Raw genomic sequence first — 23,403 nt, 5'->3', positions numbered from 1 at the left:
AGAAGAGCCTCCTCCAGAGCTTGAAGTTACGTTACAGCGCCCGACTAGCATCACAGAAACACAGACATGGCTGAAGCTCATAGAAAGCGATTTCTATCTCCATCCCAAAGGACTGTTCCTGACAAGAAACCACGTTCAATGACATGCCACATTCTCTGGGTGTCTTTCCACAGCTGGAGACAGCTCTGGGCGAGTAAAGACGTATGGTTTGATGTCGAGCTGCAATTTTTCCTTTAGACTGGTGAGTAACATTATATCAGAGCCACAATCATGTGCCTTACTTCACATGATTTGTTTTCTCACATTAATTATAAATAAAGCTAATGCTTTCATCACTTTCAGCTTAATCAGCCTAATATTAAGTAATGCATTTTATTGCATTTTAACATAAAGCATTATGATTAAGTTTATTTATTTATTAAGATAATGTTGAAGTGTAATTATTTTAAAGTTCCACTACAGACATATTTAAACTCTATAAAAATCCTCTGATATGATTAATATTTTCTTTTAACATGATTTTCAAACATAAAAAGTGAAAAAAGAAACTGGGTCTGAAGCTCATCTCCTCTGACTTCCTGAATGTGCCCCACCCACCACCTGCTGTCTCCAGGTGGACAGGTGAAAGAGCAGAGAGCATCAAGATGGTTAGAGGAGGAAACATCAGAGAGACTCAGCCTCATGTTTGAGCCTCAGTCAATCATTATTTCACCATCTCTTTACAATTAAAAGTTAACCAGAGTGACATTAATTGCACTTAACAAACAGCAATTCATATCATCAGCATTTCTGGTGCAGCTGACAAACATCAAACATCATCAGACTTGCAAACAACTTTTCTCCAATAGACAAAGGACTTGAATTGAACATACAAGGCATATTGTGGAGATCTGCTCTTTATGGAAGCACCTAACCAGTATCTACGTTTTAGAAGTGGCTGTGGAAATCTGGCACACCGCTGTACTCTGTGTGCATCAACAATGTGAAGCCACATTTGAACACAATCCAGGAGCCTATTCTTCTTTTTTCTCCATAACACACTGGGCAAAGTCGTTGTAATTAAACATACTGTGACAATGACAGGGTCAATTTGAGAAGACTGTCTTAAAACCACTTCACCCACTGGACCATGATAACAATGCCTGTTTTAATTTGCTTGTAGAATATATTACTCACTGAGTTGCACACAGATGTTAAGTTGGTCATAGAAAAGCACATTTGCTCATAGTCACCAGCAGATATTTTACTAATCACTTGATGAACACATTATGCTTTTTAAAATGCTTTTTCCAGCAATTATGAAATAGATTTTCTCATTAGGACTTCCTAATAAGGAAAGGTGAGGTTATAAATAAGCAGCAGCCTTATGCTATTTCCTCTTCACTGCTTTGACAGAAGATGGTGATTGTAATAATGTCAGACTAAATAAAATTCTTTGCACCAGTTCTTCTGTATTTACATCCAGACTACAGCAGCATTCTACAATGAAGCCTCTTCAGACTTTGTTTAGCTGTAACAAACAGCCATTAATGGGAGTGTGTGAGGTTTCCTGTAAGGTTAAACCGTCTCTCTGAGAAGACTGCATCTCCTGCACCAGTCACCGCAGCCCTGCCAGAACAAAAACATTTATTAACAGAGATACAGCACAAGAGCGAGTGTATAAAAATAATTACAGAGACAGAGCAGTAGCGGTAAAGGAGTGCAGGCCCTCACAGAGGACTTTTCCAATTAACTGACTTTAATGCAGCATAATGTGGTATTTTCCTCTCCCACTCTTCATAATGGGTGCCACCTGACTGCTGTACAGTCAATTAAAACATAATACAAATTGACTTTAGTAGTCAGCACTCAGTGATTAGGTTTCCCCAAGACAATTAAATTTGAGAGAGAAAGTGGAGAATGGTAATTCATGATCATTTTTTTCTTCATTTCCTGCTGTCACATTAATTTTGTTATATTTAATGGCATGTGGCTTGTTATGGCGGGGTAGCTTACAGATGTTCATAATCATCTAGGTGTCTTGATTGTATGTACGTATATACACCAGGGAGGTTATTTTGTCTGTAGTGCAAATGTGAAATGTCTCAGGCTGTGTAGCACCACAACTGATGGGTGTAATAACCCCACGCTCATATGCACATTTCCACACAAACCCCCTCTGCTGGAGTTTTGTCTGTATTATCTGTTTGGCAGTGATTGAGTGTGGCAGTAAAAAGGCAGTGAGAAAGACACGGGGATGTGGGATGATTGCCGGGTGGCTTCGCGGAGAGCCGAGGTAATTTCCCTTGCCGCCAACTCAACTCTGTCGTTTGTCAGCCACCACTTGCGCCGCTGGCAGCTATTGTGCCAACAGCAGTCAATCACGCAGCTTATGAATCCGAGCCGCAGTCAATCGCCCCTGCTTATGAAACCGAACAGCAGTCAATCGCTCAGTGTAGGAATCCATTGACACATCTGGTGGTTCCAGCTGGTCACATGAATACCTAGCGGCAGGACATCCTGGAGGCAGGCAGAGATTAATCACAACAAATACCTCACAGGAAAGAGATGGCTCTGTTTGACAAAATAGTCTCTATATTCAGTCCATCTTGAAAATCACAGAGAGAAAAATACACAGATTTACAACCACAAAACCAAAATAATAACAAGTCTTAAATAATGATACAGTCTATATTATTAATCACATAATTGTGTTGATTAATTATCTCTGTGCTTGGACATGTGGTTAATAAAAACTCTAAGGTTATCCCTTGTATCTATACATTGAATGTGTTCTTGTATAGGTGATCAATGCATCAGTAATTGATTTTCACTTGATATGATTTCTTAAAGGTTCTGTACATGAGATTTTAAACAATAATACAGCACCAAACAACTGTTTCTATGTAAAGTCACAGCAAAGTCACACCCCTGCAATGTGTGTTGTAGTCTGAGCTTCTCTGGTCTGTGTTTTTCTATCCAGTCTTGCAGCACTTGCATGTTAGTGCATGTGAGCCCCTCCTGTTAAACCGTTGGCCCTCCCTACGTTTAGAAACACACAGGGACCCCCATATCATCTGAGATGTCACAGTGAAGTACGCAGCGTTCCAGAATTTCCTCCACTGAAGAAGAAACCACGTTTTAATCTAAAAAGGCCTAAAAGAAAGAGACCAGAGTGCAGGTGGACTAGACAAATCCTGGTCGGCCGGTGGACCACTAAAACATCCCAAAAGTTTTTAGTATAAAGATTAGTGTTACTGTGTTTCACAAAGGCAAGACCTGAACAGTATCTGGTATTTAATCCTATGATCTTCATGTTGAAACAGTCAGTGTTACCTGACGAGGTCAAGGTATCATCAATTGCCGGGTCCACTACTTCAGGCCAGACTGAAATCCATTCAATCAACTAATGGATGGATTGTAATTAAATATTTATTGTCACCAGTGGATGAATCCTAATGACTTTGGTGACTAGCACCAGCCGGAGGCTAACATTTTTGGTTTTATTACAAGATGGATTGGTGTGCAATTTGCTACAGAAACCAGAGGGTGAAGTTCGGTGACTTTGGTGATCCCGTCACTTTTCATCTAGAAGCATCACTAGGTCAAAATGACAGGAAATCCAATGCTTTGGTTCAGGATCAAACACTGGCAAAACTAATAAAAAAAACATTTGTTGTACTCAGTGGTCAGTAGCAGTAGTACAGTAGTAAATTACCTGTATTGTCATTGTGAGCGTATTAGCATGCTGACGTAAGCATTTGGTTCAAAGCATCACTGTAGAGCGGTGGGTTCCCATGTTCTGGGAAATCTCGCGTCCACCACCAGTTACCTCGGTGTCGGCCTCCTCCTCCTCCTCCTCAGCAGCAGCAGCCTGCCTGTGGAGGATAACACTGGCCTGGCCGGCTTCCCGCTGCAGTGGTTGGAGGTTAAATGGATTCCACCCTGCCGCTCCCTTATCATAACTGTCTGCCATTCTGTCAGAGCAGACCGCAAATGCAATTCCCTAACCCTGGGGTAGACCGACCACGGCATTTGTTACATTTAATAAAGTGCTGACCTAAATTTAACTCCACACTCGTGCTACTTATGTGGTCCGGGGGGGGGGACCTGGGAGAGAGGCTGGTCCGGGGGGGACCGGGGAGGTCGGGGAGAGGGGCTTTCTTTTGTTTATGAGTATTGTCTGAAGTGCTTGTAAATTCATCTAAGTCTCTTTGTGCCGTGGTGTCACACAGATGCTGAGGTACAGGCTAACAGACGCTAACATATGTCCCCTAAGGAATTTGTTGATCTCCTTACTTTGCATTTACTGTCGCTAGCAGGTTTCAGTTTAGATTCAAAGTGAAATATCTTGAAAACTATTGTGTTTATCATTGGTACACACATTTATGCTCCTCACAGAATGAACTATAACAGCTCAATTGATGAAATCGCATACAAAACAATAACATTGCATTTTCATGTTACAGCCTGGTTTTCTTTACAATGAGCATCACAGATCTTTTACTGGAATAATAATGTCTTAAGTATTTAAGAATGTGCTTATCAGCAGATCTTTGAGCTTCAGTTACATTGTACATGTCTTTCATATGGTTTTAATTGTTTATTTGTTAAACCTAGATGCAGACTTCAGTATCAAGGTTTGATCATTTCCACATCTAATGACTCAGACTGTTACGGCTGCATAGAGTGTCATTTTTATAGTCAAATTATTTCACTCATGGAGAAAAAAAAAATATCCATGAGTTTTAATAACTGACCAGGTGCAGTTTTACATCTATCATGGTCGATAGATAATAATTGTCCGGTACGTGGTTGTGCTGTGTATTCAGCACATTTGTGGTTATGTCACCTCTGAGAACGGCTCCTCTTTGCTACAATTCACAATTAACTCAGAGCCTGATCCTGCCATTTACCCTTCATGTGCTCTTGACTGCAATAGTAAGGAGAGAAACCTGAAGAGGAGATAGAGCGGGGGGCAAAGAGCTTCCACTCTCCCGTCTAGATTTACTGATGTGTCACGACTTTATGTGGTCGAAATGGAAAAGAGAATTGGGCTATGTTTACAGCACCATAAACCTTTCTTTTAAACCCAAGGACTTGGCCACCCTGAAACTGTAGCCCAGCACCCATAAAACTGAGGCTAACGCCGTCTTTTAAATCTGATGAAACATTTATCGATTCTTTTTAGATCTTGTTTTATTTGCTCCTCCTCCCCCACCTCCGGGTTAATAGAAGCGAATCAGAAGACAGCACTGATGCTGAGGCTGGGGAAGGTTTGCATGCTAACAGGATGGAAGAGAGAGAGATGATGAAACGAGGGAAGGAAGGGAAAGCTTGATTTGGGTTAAAATCTCTCGAGAATTCAGCTATTACAAACTGTTGTTTTGAACTTTCGTGACGTAATATGGATGATTGACAGACATTTTAAACATTTAAAGTTTAGCTTGGTGTCAAAAAGCAACTATATGTTTGTAGCAGGTGGGATATGCTAAATTATTTAAGGATTTAAAGTCTTATTCACAAATCAGGAATGCACAGCAGATTTAGACTCATTCAGGAGCCCAGTGTGCACGAACACCACAACCAAGACGCACAAGTAAGTTTTTAACAATTGTTACAACTTGTAGATGATTTGGAATAAGGGAAGCAACATTTTGCCAATGTTATCAGGCGAGTTCTGCCTTTCATTGCTTAGCAACCAAAACAGTTTACGAACACAAAACATAGGAATCACATGAGGCGAAGAACAAAGTGAAAGGGCGGCAAATCATAAAGCAAACAAAACAAACCCAGCCTCCTAACCCGACCAATCCCCAGTACCACAACAGAAAACAAACGAAAATAAAAACCCTACCTACAATCTTACCTGTCAAAACTAAATACACTCTAGCAGCCACCCATAAATCCTAGTGTTGCTAGACAGAAATAAAATAGACAGGAAAATAAACAAGTTAAACTAAACCCTAGTGCCCATGATCCCACGTCACCAAACTAGTGCCTCAAACGAGTCAACATCAATTAACAACCACAACGACCGAAGTTAACTCGAGAGATAATTATAACACAAGTCGACGTTTTCAACAGAGAGGCACTGACTGCTCAGATCAAATCACAGCCGCCACTGACATTTCCACGAGGCAGCTTGTATCCGTTCGAGGGAAGGACCAGGCTTATGATTGGTGGCTGGGACCAGCTGCGCAACAGGGGAGGGACCAGCCGAAAACCAGGAACACCAGGGCACAGAAACAGAGGAGCGGTTGCAGAGGGAATGGAATCCACTTCCGGAGCAGCACATGACAAGTTGACCCGGCCTTAATTCAAAAAATGAAAGATTGCACCACACAATAAAACATAACAACTGTATTGAATGTTTTTTTTTCTTAAAAAACAAACATACACAAGGAATCCAGTTGATCCATGTGACATAGTCACAAAAAACATTGACCTATAAAAAGGCTTCTGAACTTGAATTCAAATTCAAATCAGAAATCATCTTTCAGTCAAGGTTTATACAATAAAAGATAAAGCGAATCATTCAGCCAAAAAAGGATTAACAGAGATGCACACAGGGCAAAAATCTAAATTTCAATACATGAACACACCATTTTATATTCATCTCTAATTGATCGCTAGCTGGCTTACATTGGCAGTTTCCCAATGGGAATTCTGCAGGTCATGCAAACCGCTATGCTAGCAGGAGCTATTTAGCGACTTTACAACAACAATGTGCAGATGTTTAACCAGAAGTGTGTGGAGAACACTGGGGCTTCACTTCTGCTCCTGTCATGTGATGACCAGCCAGAGTGGAGAGAGGAAGTGACCTCACCTATCCCTTATATTTATAATTTAGACTGAAATGGTATTAGTTTTAAAAATTGGTGACACGTTCACTTGTCATTTTCAGGCCCCTTTACTGTGTCTGTAGAACTCAGCCTCAAGCCCCTGGTTCCTACTGAAGATGTGTGATGATGGGGACTATTTTCAGGAGTGGAATAATACACATTTGCTGCATTAAAGAGTATTTATTGCAGCCGGGGTCAGTGAAGTAACTGTGTAGGTCCCCAACTAAAACTCAAATACAGAAATATGCATATACCCAGTTTAATCAGCTGTTTGTATATCAAATTATATGTCTGTCAATATGTGTGTGTGTGTGTGTGGCTCACTGATGTGTTTCCAAAAAGTTTAATTTCGCTTTCAACATTAATGAAAATTATTGCTGCTGTTTACACCTGATAAATCTGACTTGAGTCCAGATGTGTGACTGCAGACGCCCACTGCTACAATTATCATTATTAGTCTTATTGTTATTACTATTATTATCTCCTGTCTGTTTATGAACTGCCTCTGCTTGTCTGCTTCATCCTAGAAGGTTGCCAGGTTTATGGGCAACACACTAGGCATCACACAATGATGTTTCAAAATCAAAATGCAACTTCTCAATATGTAGAAAAATGCAAATGTATAATAAAAAAAAAAAAGTCATGTCCATTCGATTCATCTGTCTCAAGTCTAAGTCCAGTCCAGTCTTTTATCAGAGTTAGTCAAACAAGTCTCAAGTCCTCAAATTTGTGTTCTCTGGTTTCTGGACGACAGTGGAGCTGTGTGGTACGGAGGAATACGATATACTAGACTTATGATATACACACTATACTTATATACCAGAATGACCCTTTATCACTCAGAGCTTTCTATGACAGGTCTGATGTCATTATGTGGCTCTTTCCAGTCACTTGGTGTTAATAATGCATCCATCTCTTCCTCCTCCTCCGATTGATTCTGCACACACTGCACAATGCCTCTGATTTTCTTCCTCTCATTCTGTCTGAATAGAAGAGGAGACAAAATAGATCCGTCTGAGGAGGTTTGTTATGAGAAAGAGAGAGAGACAGGATCGGGCTGTTAATTCCAAACAACTTCAGAATGAGGTTTACTGCTTCAGACTATTTACATCCCCGGGTCTTCTTCCCCTCGTTCTCATTTTATTGTTACAACTTCACAGACGTAAATTTGGTGTTGCAGACACTAATAGCAGAGCTGTGGCTGGAGTCCCTGCAGCGAGTTGATGGGCGACTGTTGTTTCCTTCAAATAGACTGCTTGACTCAATTTAAAAAGTTGAGCCATTTTATGGATGATTGTTCCATATATATAATTAAATAAAGATAAAGCATAAAATCTACTGTAAATCAATAAGCTCAGTATAAATCATTCCCTTGAAATATGTTATTATTTATTTTTCGCTGCTCTGCAGTGATAGAGAACGAAACAAGTGCTCATTTTCTTCAGTCGCCTTTCGAGTAGCCTTTCACTCTCCACTACAATGACTGTTCAGCCACTTCAACAGACCGACGGCGTCTGTCATTAAGTCTGAGTAACGCAGTTTACAGTCGCACTCAGCACCTCACGGATGCTTGACCTCTGTATTTGTTCAGCCCCGCAGAGAGGATCGTGGCCGTACTTGAGGGAATTGCCATCGTTTCATTTCAAAACAATGAACGGCCCATGAAGGGTGTGACCACATCTGTGTAACTGCGTGTCATGCAGTATATCCTCGAAGCACTTTTCATGGAGCTAGAAGGGAAGGCTGTGTCTGCTTGTTTCATTTCCGCGTTCTTCGCTGTGGGACTGAATCATCTGAGCGTGACGCAGACCGCATCCCTGCCGTTCTGTTGGTATTGTATCTCCATCTTTGGAGCTTAGTGCTAATTGCTGCGGTGCTTTTTTTTTGATGAGTGTTCTGGAGCGGTGAACATAAACTGAGAACAGATGCAGTCATCCTCTACATCGAGTCTCGACGAGGCCGTATGGAAAATCAGCTGTTGCGAGCATATGAGCTTTTCTTTGAATCAAATTGTTATGAATCAATCTCACAATCAGTTTATATTACTGATGCTGGACTAATACTAGAAACACCTTTCAGTAATGTAATACAATTAAACTATAATTACTTATTATGACCAGTCGACTTATCAACTTTGCTTCTCTATGATGACTCTTTAATCCTAATGTTGACTAGTCGCTGATCACGTGATCCACGACTGCGATTAATGATTAACGACACTAATAACATGGACGCAGAGAAGACAACAGGTGAGGATCCCGGTGGGTCGTTTCAGTGAACCAGCAGTGGTACATCAAGTGTGTGGAAGTATTTTACTAACGATGAAACCTGCACTACTGTCACAAGTCAATCCTGAAATACAACAAAAGTACAAGTGTCATGCACACTCATCTGAAAAGGCTTCTGCTAATGCTAGCTCACAGCAGACGCCCTGCTGTTACAGAGAAAAAGACAAATCACCAGTGTGCTGGTGAATTTCATTGTGAAAGATACTACACCTTTATCTGCAGCACATGGAGACGGCACCAGAGAAATACTTGGCTACGACGTCCAATACGACAGCATGCACGGAAATACTGAGTGTCTCTAACAACTGACCTGTGGCCATCCTCTACCACAGAGCCATACATTACAGTAACGGCTCATTACAACCACCGACACATGGAAGTTGAGGTCATCAGTGATTGGGGCAAAATGGTATTTTGCACAGTCCACGATGATGCCAGCAACATGAACTTAGCCGTGCGGCTTTTTGAAGACCTGGGGTGGACTTACTCTACAAGCTGCAGGCACAGATCTGGACTCAGTCAGATTCATCAGTTGTAAACAGCTGCAACAGTTTTCATTACTGTTGAAAGTAAAACTAAACTTTTCATGACCACTGACTTTAACTGATTTAAATGTGGAAACTGGAGCTGATCATCAGACCTGGTTTGTTTTTTACAGTTTTGTGAGTGAAACCTCGACCTCTACTTTACGTCTGGAGAATATCATTTGTAGTGTCTATGTAGCACCACAGCGCTTTATTTATGGTCTGTTGTTGTGACACATTTTATTAAATATTTATTTTATTAAATATATTAAAAAATATTCTATACAACTTATTTTAAGCACTCTGCAGCTTGTTTTTAACGAGCTGTGGAGCACTGCTGTGCCAGAATGTGGCAGCACTGAACTAATGCACCAGTCTGAATATTGTGATGTTTTTTCCTCATCAACTCATACAATATATTTGAACTTGCTATATATCCTTAAATCAGTTTGTGGTGTGGAATGCTCCCCGGTGTAGGTGAATGAGTGTAGGGTTAGTGAATGCAGCTCCAGGTCGTTCTGAGTTTCGTACTCTGTTATTTTTATTAGCCTATAATGAATCTTGTTTGATTCATCTACTCCTAGTTTCACATAGGCTGTCAGCTTGTTGAATGTTAACGGGCCACTGTGGAAGAAGGATACACAACACATGCACGCAAAACTAAATTAAATAATTCAAACATTTTATTCCTTTCTCCGACTGAAACAAAGAGAGGGAAAAGTCTGATGGGGAGTGACGACTGTGACTTTGGTACCAACTGCTTTTGTCCTCCTCACTCTAGAGCAAGTTTCCCTTGCGTACGTACAATTTCTGTTATTTTCACAAGCCAAACCATCCAATTTGATTCATACACAGATGTTCAGTAGAACACTTTTGTAGTTTTTGAAGTTAATTAAACGTAGAAGTTTATTCGCCATCAGCCTCCTGGCAAACTTTGCCAACGCTGACTCCACTGAGACATCGGCAGAGCCCGTCACTTTAACGGACGATGCCTCCGGGAAGATCCACCCAGAGTCCGCTGTCATGGTTACCGCCTGCAACATCAGCTGCTTAGGCTCCAGCCAAAGATCTCCACAGCACTGCACAACTCAAAGAAGCAACTCCATCTTCTGCTCCTGACTGGGTTGATGTTGAAATGACCTTTTAGTTAATAACTCAGTAACTGCTTAAAATAAGTGCACTACACATGGTCTGAACTCACTCTTCCCCCTTCGCCCAACTCCATCATCGGATAAGATCTTAGAATAGAGATCTTCTGCTGCAGTTACATTTTTATGGTTATCACTCTTTGCATTTTACCTGTTAGCTGTTAGTTAATAAACATCTTTAAATTGACCCAGTCGTTGTCCTGTGTCACTTCCTCTACAGTCAGGGGATGGTGCAAATTCTCAAGTAAAAGGTATTCACACAACACCTGTTTGCTTTCTCTTGCCTTGTGGTTTATTTTTCTTGTTTGTACAGCCAACTGGGTTGATGTTGGGAGGCTACCCATCCCCAGTGAGGTCCCCACACTTGATGCATGTGAGTAAGAGCATGAGTGTCGCTTGCTCCACGTTTGTGAGGTTTCTTCTGCTGCACCTGAGGTGAGGTCATGGTAAAGATCCTGGGCACCACCTCTCCTCAAGTGGCCTAAGCTCAGGTTTCCACATTTACTTTAGTTTAGGTTGGACTGCCATTTTAAATACATTAGCATTAATGAACAGTTTCAAGCCTTTGTACAACATCCCTTCTTTTAATCTATAAATGTAATAAAATAAAATAGTAAAAATGAAATAAAATCGTTTTTTATCCCGCCCTTATTTGGTTCTAGTCCCTCCTATTTAATACTTTGAATTGTTTTAATTCAACATTTTGTTCATTACAAAATAAGTTTCTGTCTTGTCAGTAACAAGTTTATGTATCTTACATTAATGTTCCAAACATCCAAGGTTGTTGAGAGTTTATCCTGGGGTGGTGTTGTTGGCCCTTTATCTTCATTTTCTCCTTACCGCCTTATTGGGGAAGAAGCATTATAGGATTGCTGTCTGCCTGGTGGAGAAGGCTCTCTACATTACCAGGGCTCCCTGGTCATTTTAAAGCAGAGGGATTAAATGCATGTTTTTTCAAAATAATACAATTTGGTCAAAGTGTAGTCCGCATAAGCAATGCAGATGTACATTCTACTAACCATAACCCTAACCCATGTAATGTGGAATGAAGTTTCTCAGTGATCTCTTCCTGCTTCTCTATCAGAGCACAGCTGACATCCTGCAAACCTATGGTCTGGCGAAGAACCATCTGCTTTACAGAAAAAAGAAAACAGCAGACAGCAAATAAATAATGTGTTTTTCAGTTCTGTAAGTGTGATTAATAACTGCAAAAAGATGGCCATACGCTAATATGTCCAGCCTTCTCTGTGCTCTGTGGAAACGAATTTTAAAAGGATTTTATATCCACAGGCGATATTGATGAGGTGGGGTGTCCTCCCGTTATTTCTTTACTGCAGTTCTTTTGATTTCAAGTCAAACTGCTCCTTTTTGACCTCTGTTGTTATAGGATATACAGCAGTGACTTCAGGGCCAGAGCTGGACTCTCAGCATCGAGGGAGCGCAGCAGACTCAAGGGCTAAAATTCATCACTTTCTAACAGCTCGTATATCCTGTCTCAACACAAATTGTCACTAACTGAGTGAAACAACCTTAAGTCTAAGAAAACATAGTGTGGAGCTGCTTTGACAGACAAGCTTGTTCTTGTTCAGCACTGACTGATGGTTCAGTTTGAGCGGTGACTGACAGCAACAGGCAGGTGCACTGTCTCAGTACCACGTCTTTTTTAGCACGGGAATAACAGTGTTAGAAAAACTGCAAGTTGATTTCCCTGAATGAGGAACCAAGAAGTGTTACCTTGTACCTGTGGAAGCTGCTCCCCCCACCTTACAAATAAGGGCCAGGATGTGGATTTCCTCCTCTTTGTCTCCAAATCCCCCTCACCTTGTTTGAGTTCTTGTGGATGTGTCTTTGTGCTTTATATTCTGCCCTGACTAGGATGCAGATGTGATTTCTAGCCAACAGGTTCCTCAATAAACATCCACCTCATACCTGAGGTGTCTGCAGCAGGGGCAGATGTTTTTGCAGGCTCCTATGTCGGGTCAGGTGCTGCAAATTCTCTGACTTTGGCTGCACATTCTGCTATCAGCCTTTTCACAGCATTCTGTGCATGGGATGAATTGCAGAAGCCCGTGGACTTAAAACGTGGATCAAATCAGACAACGGGCATACGTGCGTTCTCTGTGGTCGAACAACTGCCGCTCTCATCCCACGGTCGCTCGACACTCATACGACTGCAGCATAGATTTGCTGCCTGGCACTTTTCCTCCAAAAGGGAGTCTGTACTCCCTTTCTGGCCCTGAGATGCAGGCAGAGATAGATTATATCGACTCAGCATTGGCTGCAGGAATCATCTGCCCGTCCTCCTCCCCAGCTGGTGCTGGTTTCTTCTTAGTGGATAAGAAGGACAAGACCCTGACCACTGACTACAGAGGCCTGAATGACATCACCATTAAAAACCCCCATCAAGGTACCCCGTAAATTGTAATCCCATAAATCGGCCCCTCTCTTCATTGGTCCATTCCCTGTGTCCAAGGTCATTAACCCTGTCGCTGTCCACTTAATGTTGCCTAGATCCATGATAGTGCACCCCACATTCCATGTCACCTGTGTCAAGCCTGCCAAAGAGAGTTCTTTGGTCTCCCCACCCCCGGTTTATGGATGGGGGACCAGTTTACACCATAAGGAAGCTCCTGGCAGTGCACCACCGAGGCCGGGGCCGTCAATACCTTGTGGACTGTGAGAGGCTACGGTCCCAGAGAGGTCTTGGGTGTTGACCAGCAAAATTATGGACCCTGACCTCATTCGGGACTTCCATCAGCATCATCCTGAGGATCCTGGGCCGTCAGATGCCGGCCATTGAGGGGAGGGTACTGTCACTGTCTGGTCTGTCCCGTCACATAAGGACATTTCAATATTTGTGTTTCCTGTTTTATTTTCAGTTCCTATTATTCTGTCAAGTTTCCCGCCTCTGTGATTGCCTGCCCCGCCCCAATGAGTTGCACCTGTGTCTCATTGTCTTCCTTCTCCTAGTGTATTTAGCCTGTGTCTTCCTTTCCTTCTGTGCCAGATCTTCTGCAACCGACACCTGGCTGCATTTATCGGCTCACAATGACTCCTGGCTCGGTGCACTGTAGGGAGAGCAAACTTTTTGTTTAGAGAATAATTCTGGAAACAAAATGTATAAATGGGGCCTTATAATCAAATGAAACACTGAAAATAAATGACTTCACATTTAGAATGAAATAAGGCTCTTTCAGCATAGTGTGAAAATAAATTGACATCAAGACAGAGTGTGGGCAATAGCTGATAAGAAAATAAAGCTGACACCCTGCACTCTTTCCACTGAACGGGTGCTGAAGTCATGCACAGCAGGCTAGCCAATATTACAAACAATATTAACATAGGAAATTAGGGTTGTCACCCATCCTGGTTTTCTTGGGATTGTTCTCTTCTTTGATCGACTGTCCAGGAAAATTAATATTCTTTCCTGGCACAATTGTCTTGGTTTTTGTGAAAATGCACTTTAGAATTCAGAATTTCATAGTTTCAAATAAAACCTCATTTGTTTCCTTCTACTGCTGTTCTGTTTTCCTCCTGGTCATGTCCAATCATGTGTCTGTAAACATATGGAAACAGGTACAACAGTGCCCAATTTACCTTATTACCAAGCAACTCCACATCTACAACCCCATGTACTGGGCTGACTGGCCGAATGATTAGGGCGCATACCAAGTTGACGCAGATGCCCCAAACAGTGAGTTCCCGGTTCACATATCGTTCTCCCTGCTCTCTGTCCTTACATTTTCAGTCAATTTCTAATGTCCAATCAAAGAAAGAAAAAATAAATAAAATAAAAAAACACGAAACCACGTTTCACCAACATCTCAGTTATAACAGTTTGAACAGACAGACTGGAAATATGGTTTTACAAAAGATATTTTATGATACGATGCAGGCTGCCATTAACACTGCTTACCTTCACACCGTAGGAAAAACAAACATTGAAGAAAGAGGGTTTCCTGCACAGACAGCATCTCAAAACTATGGTGTCCCAGAGTGGAAAAATATTAAAACTGGAATCCACCAGTAGTTGAGTCCCAGTGGATATTTTTCCCAAATTTGAAGAATTTCCTTCAAGGTCTGTTACTGAGATATCGTGTCCACAATAATGGGACAGATGAACAACCAGAAAACAAAAAAATCTCCAGCTCTGGCTGTTGCTTGTGTGGAGGTATAAAAAAATGGAAAAATGATCCACTTCACTTCCACTTGCCTTTCAGGACTTCCATGCCTCAGGATCGATGCTCAATGGTAGCAACAAGTGAGCCACCAGAGCCTTTGAAAAGCAAGTGGTTTTCTTTATATGGTTAACTTGGGGGTGTGTGCTTATGTAAATGAAATTGGTCGTGCACAAGCATATAGAGCGTTTGGGATTTATCAGTGCTAATGGGCACATGTACGCATGATAAATAACAGTTTTCTTGTGTGTCCTGCTGGTTCTCATGCGTAGATTTAAGCTCTTTTTACACACGGTTTGATAAACAAGGCCCCATGGCACTGCAACTGCTGCATCTTAATGGAATGAAGCCATTTATGTTCATAACACCTGCACTTTCCATGCTGTGATGAGTCAGGACATCTGCTGTATATGCTTACTGTATACTGTTGAATCCAGACCTGTGATTAACCTATTATAAGTTAAAAGTCCTACAGTGCTTTTGTTTGTAATTACCTTCATTACAAATTTTGCTAGCAAGTATTCTTTCCCTGTAATCGCTATGCAAATGTGACAGTGATTCAGAATGAAGTAATATAATTTGTTCCAGAAAGGGTGATTGGGACATTAATTATTGTGTGCTGTACAAAATAAGGCAGTCAAAATTGGGATGTAATTATTAACAGTCCCATAATAGACTGTTGTAATGACACAAGGTACATTTTGGCAAGGACTGAAGATAATTACACCATGGAAATACCAAGAGGAGGCCTGTTTGCACTAAACACAAACTTTTTATCTCTTTATTTAATATTGACCAGCATGGCTGTAGGGATAGCAATGTTGGTCCACCACTTTGGTGTAAATATCTCAATATCTACGCTGTCCAGATATTCATGGTTGCCAGATGATGTATCCTACTGACGTTGCTGATCCCCTGACTTTTCCTCTAGTGCCACCGTGAGGTTGACTTGTGATTTTAAAATAAATATCTCAGCAACTTTTAGATAGATTTCTATGAGATTAGGACATTCATATACACCCCATAATATTTATCTAGCACATTCCATCCATCCATTAGCCATACCACTTATCCTTTCAGGGTCATGGGGGGATGGAGCCAATCTCAGCTGACATTGGGTGAGAGGCAGGGTAAACCCTGGACAGGTCACCAGTCAATCACAAGGCAGAGATAGAGACAAACAACCATTCACGCTCACATTCACACCTACAGGTAATTTAGAGTTGCCAGCCGGCCTAACTACAGTGCTAACCACTGCGCCACTCCATCTAGCACCACCATCTCAGAATTTAAATTTGATACTTGGTTTATGAACATACCTGCAAAATTAATGACATTCTCATCAGTCTCAACTATACTTCCTATTTAGATAGCGAATATCAGCATGTTAGCATTATCATTGTGAGCATTTTAGCATTCTGATATTAGCATTTATTTTAAGCACTGCTGTTCCTAAGTACAGCTCCACAGGTTGATGACTCTCAAAGTCTGGATACACCAGGATTGAAAAACAGTGACAATTAGTGGCATAATAATTAAATTCCAATGGAATCAATGCAATTAGAGGATCCTCTGAAGTTGTCTTGTCAGTGCTGACCTTTGAGAGGAAGAAGTCCTAGAGAGCCTAAAATAGAGGAAGCTGTTGTAGTTCATTAGCTGCGATGCTACATTTACTTGAATTTAACTCTTCTTCTGTGTGGAGAATAGAAGGACAGAGTTGATGTCTTTTGAATGAACTGTGTGAATTGTCCCGTTAGCAACTGTAGTGTGAACACCACAGTTAAGAATTTGCTCTTGTTGAAAGGGGGCACCAGTCTTCTGGGAGGATAACAAGAATTATTTAAATGAATAAAGTTATCAATCTCATATCAGAAGCTGTGACTTCTCCAATCAATGGATCTCCAGCCTCTACGTCAAAAGAACACAACAGGACAACAGCTGGGTTTAAATAAAGGAGTTTATTAACTAGACTACTATCTACAGAGTAAATGCAACATGAGAGCTAATGAGCTGAGTCATGAGTTGGCAATGGTGGGAGAGAATGTGTTATGGCTATACAGCTAATGATACTACGTCTACGAATGAGATTTGGTGTTTATGTATTGTTATATTATGACATCAACCCGGTCATGAGCAGAGTGTTAAGACCGGCCTACTGTGAGTTGTGCTGTAGCCGGAGACCCTTGGCTGGAAGCCAGGTGGCTGAGGTTGCCGTGTTAACCCTGGAGACATGGGATGTAGGTGGATTTTCCTGGAGGCCGTGTCCCGTTATCATGGTGACGGATTCCGCCGGTGTCTCAGCGGTTCAGCTCTGGTCGAGTTTTCCAGGAGACTTTCTGTCTCGGGCACTCTTGATTTCTGCTCGGCTTCTCTGCAGGCGGTCGTGCAGAGGTGTCTCTGCTGGTGTCTCTTGCAGGTTGATGCGAAATAAACTCTAATGCTCTTCAATTTGGCTGGATAACTTTATTATTATTATTATTATTATTATTATTATTATTATTATTATTATCAACAATGAGGTAATAGACACATGATTTTCCCTAGGGGGTAAATAAAGTATCTATGTATATTTCTATCTATCTATCTATCTATCTATCTATCTAAAGAATGATTCTTACTAAAAAAATGTTGCATTGATTTAATAAAACTGCACAAGCAAATAAAAAAAACACAAACTCTCCACTACAGCATCTAGAAAACATGGAAATCAGAGCATATCCACTCCTGGTTTGTGCCATGATGAAATATGACAAATGATTTATGTCTGGCATTTATTATGCTATGGGAGGTAATTTGTTAGACCGCAACCGCACAGACGTCCCCTTTTGTAATTGAATCACACAAAAATAATGAATATCCTACTTTGTTTAGTCTGGCTGTTTGTCTTTGTTCTCCAATGTTTTGTTTGCTCCTCGAAATGAATTATGCCATACATTATGCAAGTTCCTTTGATTAAACCTGGGCGATAATTGTGCGAGACATTTCACTCAAGAACTTTTTGAGTTGTAAAACTGCAGAGAAAACTTTGTTGATATTTGTGTTTATTCCCCCTTTTTTAGATTCATGGTGCTGATGGATACAAGTCATTGTTGATACTCTCTGTTTTTAGTTCTAAAATGTTTTATCCTGACAGTATGACACATGTAAATTTCTAAAAATTGGTCTTCATAAAAGCAATCTCTCACACAATAGTTCTTTGTAGTTAATTAAATATTTCACACAAACTGGCATTATTAGGGTTTCTGATCTCAGTCAGCTGTGGGTTACACATGGTGAACATAAAGAATGTTGAAAATATATGAGCATCAAGCAGCAACCTCCGGAGCTGAAAAATCAAGCCTCTAATGACCACTAGAGTCAAGCTCCAACAGTGAGTCAATCCCCATAGACTCCCATGTTAAAATGTACAACTTTACAGCAGAAATAAACATGTTTACAGCCTGGTACAAAAACAGTTTTGGTCTCTAGAGCTAATTTCCTCCTTCATGACAACTCTTTATATAACTCACCTGTTAAAATTTTATTTAGGCTTAAAGTTATGGAGAATTGTGGGCGTAGCCTCTTCGAATGACAAGTGAGAGAGTGTATGTTTGCCACAAACTAGCATGCACCAATGTCTCAGTTCCACACTGGTTGGTTGAGTCAGGCGGAGTCAGGCACTGCCAAGATGGCGATGGCCGAGCAGCTCACTCTGAACTTCAAAACTGCTCATCAGAAACAAAGAATATCCAACAATCCAAATGACACGAGAGGCGCAGGGCACAGAACAGAAAAAGTCCAAGGGTACAAAACAGACTAACTGACACGGACTGAGGGAAAGACTTAAATACATAAGGGCTGGATTGGACACAGGTGAAACACATTAGGGAGGGGCAGACAATCACATAGGAGGCACACTGAAAAAAGACAGGACGTAAAACAAGCACGAGACGCAGAAAGGAAGTAATTTCAAAGTAAAACAGGAAATCAGCAAAAAATTCCAAACATAAACAGTCCAAAGAAATAGTCCCTTCAGGGCAGACAACAACACGCAAGCCACATAGAAATCTTGATGAGCAATGTTGTCATAATAGGAGATTCCTTCTGGGTACCATGAACACACAAATTAGAATTCATGCTACCCTGGGCAGTTGTTGCCAAGATATTTTGCTCTGAATCAAAGTGTTGGACAGGCATACAGCTGGTCGGTGGCCTAAGGTAACTACAGTTAAAACATTTCAGTCACAATTCTTTTAAACCTTTGAAAACACATTTAAAACATCTAATTTTTCACATGTGAATGTGAACTTATTGCATCAACACATTGAGCAGCACTGTCAAAGCTTTACATGCAACTGTTGCTCTGTAACCAATTTACCAGAATTGGATTAAACAGAAAAAAACTCCTCTGTGGATAGTTTGAGATGCTATCAGCATTCAGCTGCTGTACAACATCACTCTGTGAGCTCTGCTGTGATTACTTTAATGCTATCAAAGCCTCACTCCTTTTGAGCACACTCTTAATTAGTACAACTTTAATTAAGAACTGATTCATCCAGCACTGACTGAGTGCTCAGCGCAGGGACGTCCACTTTCCTTCATGGCTGTACGTCTCAAACCAAGGATACAAGCAGAGAGAGACCCCTGCATAGGATGGCTGGCTGTCTGTTGGGAATGATTATATTCACTGATGATTCACAGCGAGTGTGTGTGCAGCAGCTTTAGCTTTTTGGTCAGATGACTGTACTCGTGTCAGGATTGGCTGTCAGGATCCCAGAAAGGCTGGTGACGGCTGCATCACATATCTGCTGGAGGGAGAAAAAATCTCATTAAAATTGACACAGAGATTATTAAAGCATTTTCAACATTCACTGTGATACTAGACGTCATTAATCTGTTGCCTGTCTCCTCCCCATCAGCTGTCAGGACAAACAAACAGTGGAGACGTGGACCTTTTCTGTAGTGTGTTTTCAATGTGTCATTCATTAGTAAATGTACTGAAGAATACAGGAAATTATAGAAAACCAATGCAAGTAGCACTGACAAGAACGGAAATGTTTCCAGGGGACACAAGAAAGTGATGAACCAGGCTGGGACATACTTGTTATTACTGCGCACCGGCAACAGCCAGAGCCGGAGCCATATTGTTTTTGGGTTGTCCGTCCACACATCCGTATGTCCATGGCATTCTCATTGGACACAATATCTCAGTAATGCCTTTATGAGACTTAATCAGATTTGGCACAAACCTTCACTAGGACTCACAGGTGAACCAATTAGACTTTGGTGGTCAAAGGTCAAGGTCACCCCAAAAAACATGGGTTTGGCCTTGTGAACATGATATCGCCTTGATGGAATTTCTTCAAATTTGGGAAAAACATTCACCTGGACTCAACAACAAACTGAAGAGATTTTGGTGGCTAAGGGTCAAAGGTCAAGGTCAGAGTGACCTTACATAACATGGTTTTGGGCTTGTGAATGCGATATCTCTGTAACGCCTTGAAGGAATTTCTTCAAATTTAGCACAAACATTCACTTGGACTCAAAGACGAACTACAACAGCATTAATTTTGGTGGTCAGAGGACAAGGTTAGTGTAACCTTTTAGCCATTACTCAAGAATTCACATGGCACAAAATTTCACACAAATGGTTCATATTTTCTATGAACCTGGATAAACAGGGATGTAACCTGAAACTAGTTTAAGTGGAGGAGGCAGACGACCACGAGGAGATGATTCTAGTTATTCAATGCTTTGTGACTTATGAAGTTAAAAGCTTTGAAAAACAAGGTCCAACTCTAATGCCCACCCTCATAGACTCACAGACTTTGAGGCGTGTTCCCGGTAAGTCCATGAGGGCAAAGTCCACATTCCTACAGACTTTGCCTGAGGGAGTTACCCACCATTCATAGCAATGTGATGCTTGTCAGGGTTTAGAGGTAAGTAGGACCCAAATGTAGCCAACACTTTGGGGAACGGTGCAGACAGCTTTATTAACCAAATTACAGACATGAACAGACGACGTGAACAAACCCTGAACTAAACAGACGAACCAACCCAGACAAAGGGGAGCACAAAGACTATATAGACAAGGGAGGCAAGGGTGATTGAACACAGGTGAAACACATTAGGGCGGGGCATACAATCACCACAGACACAGGACCAAGACAGGAAGCAAAAACACTGACACACAAGGAAACCAATTACAAAATAAAACAGGAAGTGCAAAAGTCCAAAACAAAACTAACAAAAAGTGTCTGCCATAGCAAACCATGACAATGCTAAACACAGGGTTAACATAGATACCAGGGAACATCTGGAGGTGTTAAAAAAATGGTAACCAACTGCCAGAGAACAGGAAAAAGAAGAAAATAGAACAAATATGTTTAGTACACAAGCATGAGTTATGAGATATCTATATATCTATATATATATATATATATATATGGAGATAGATAGATAGATAGATAGATAGATAGATAGACAGATAGATAGATAGATAGATACTTTATTCATCCCCAAGGGGAAATTCATGTGTCCAGTAGGTCATTGGTAATAATAATAACAGTTAATAGTAAATAATAAAAAATAATAATTAAATGACTCCACTTCCTTTGGCTCAGGTGTTGTATAGCCTGATGGCAGTGGGAACAAAGGATCTCCTGAACCTCTCTGTTCTGCAGTACAGTGAGATGAGACGTTTGCTGCAGCTGTAACTTCTTCTCTGTCCTGCCAGAATGTTGTGGAGAGCATGGTTGGTATTGTCCAAGATGGCCTCCATCTTACATTGCATGCATCTTTCCACAACAGTCCTGAGTGAGGCCAGACTCACTCAGACCCAGCCTTTTTTAACCAGCTTGTCCAGTCGCCTTGTGTTCATGTCTGAGATGCTGCTGCCCCAGCAGACTGCAGCATAAAGAACCTGAGATTCCTGAGGAAAAAGAGCCAGCTCTGCTCCTTCAGGTAGATGGCATCTGTGTTCAGGGACCAGTCAGGTTTACTGTCCAGGTGCACACCTAGGTATGTATAAGTGTGCACCACCTTATGGTGGTAATGTCAACTTTACAAGAAAAAATAAGTTTACATATTAATATAAACACTGGCCTGAACTGCCCATAATTGGCTGATAAATGATAAAAATGATAAATTCCAAATGTGCTTTAAATGGATCTGATCGATCATTATATTTATGTTTACAGACGCAGGGTGAAGAAAAATCAAAAGGTGAATTTGCTGAGAAACCCTGTCCAAGGTGCAAAGTTAGACACGTAACATTTATATTATTTAGTCTCCTGTGCCCATCACAGGACCTTTCCCTGAAACCCTTTGATGAACTCAGAAACTTTAACTGTGTTTCCAACCAAAAACCAAGATCTAAATTTGGTCCCATAGTTCATGGTACACAATACACGGAAGAGGATTAGGGCCACGTGAATTTTAATTTGACTTATTTTTTTAGAATTCTGATTTTAATCTCAGAATTCTGACTTTCATCTCTGTATTCTGATGCTCTTTGGATGCTCTGGAATTACTTGCTTAGGGCCCAGAATAACAGGGGTGGGGTTTAATGTAGTGAATGTTGGTATTGTTAAACACAAGTCACATTATTTCCTCAACAAGTTGTTTTAGAGTTTTCAGGTGGGTGTTTGCACTTCATCCAACATCCATTTAAACATCACAGTCATGCAACATTAGACTGAAAAGAACAATACAATGACTGTGTTGCTGTGTGCAAAACAGACAGGAAGGAAGAAAATTGAGGGTTAACATCTGCGCATGCTTTAGTTGAGCTATATGAATTGCATCAGTTTATTCGCCTCAAAAGGTGCCATAAACTGCTACAGTTTAACCATTCACTTTTCAGACCTTGGTTTTTTCTAACTGTATCTTTTGACTCGATGAAGGATTTTATCAGACATCTGTATTGGGCCAAAGCAAAGAAAACAAATAAACCTGTACATTGAAAAGTTGCACCAAAGTCGTGCGAAATTCTCCCAAATTCAAGTCCCGCAGGTTCTAGAGTGATAATCAGTCTTTACTAAAAGTAAATCAAAAGGACCAAAAAGATAGAATAGAGAAGACAGAATAAATATTGCAGACAGCTTCAATAGTAATTTTTATCTCATCTGGTACAATCTTTGACCAGTAATGCAAAGGTTTATGTTGCAAAAGGAAACACTGAACCTGTCTCACATTGCCCTGCTCAACTGTTCATATTTACTCAAACTCACAAGTTAATAAAGCTTTACTAGGGCCTTAATTTTGAAAATTCACCAAAGATATTGCTGCAGAGACTATACTTTTAATCTCAGTTTATGCTCCAATTACATACCCAGTACCTGGAAATCTGTGGAAACTGTTTTATTAAACAGTGGGGACCCTTCTGACCTGAATACTGACCCATTTAGAGACTGTCTGTTATGCCCAAAGAACTTAAATCCCCAGTTAATGAACAACTTGTA

Source organism: Seriola lalandi, unplaced genomic scaffold, assembly GCF_002814215.2.
Source record: "Seriola lalandi dorsalis isolate HSWRI2012SDOR001 ecotype SW California unplaced genomic scaffold, Sedor1 jcf7180002054588, whole genome shotgun sequence".
Lineage (NCBI taxonomy): Eukaryota > Metazoa > Chordata > Actinopteri > Carangiformes > Carangidae > Seriola > Seriola lalandi.
The sequence above is the reverse complement of the archived record's forward strand: the minus strand, read 5'-3'. Positions refer to the sequence as shown.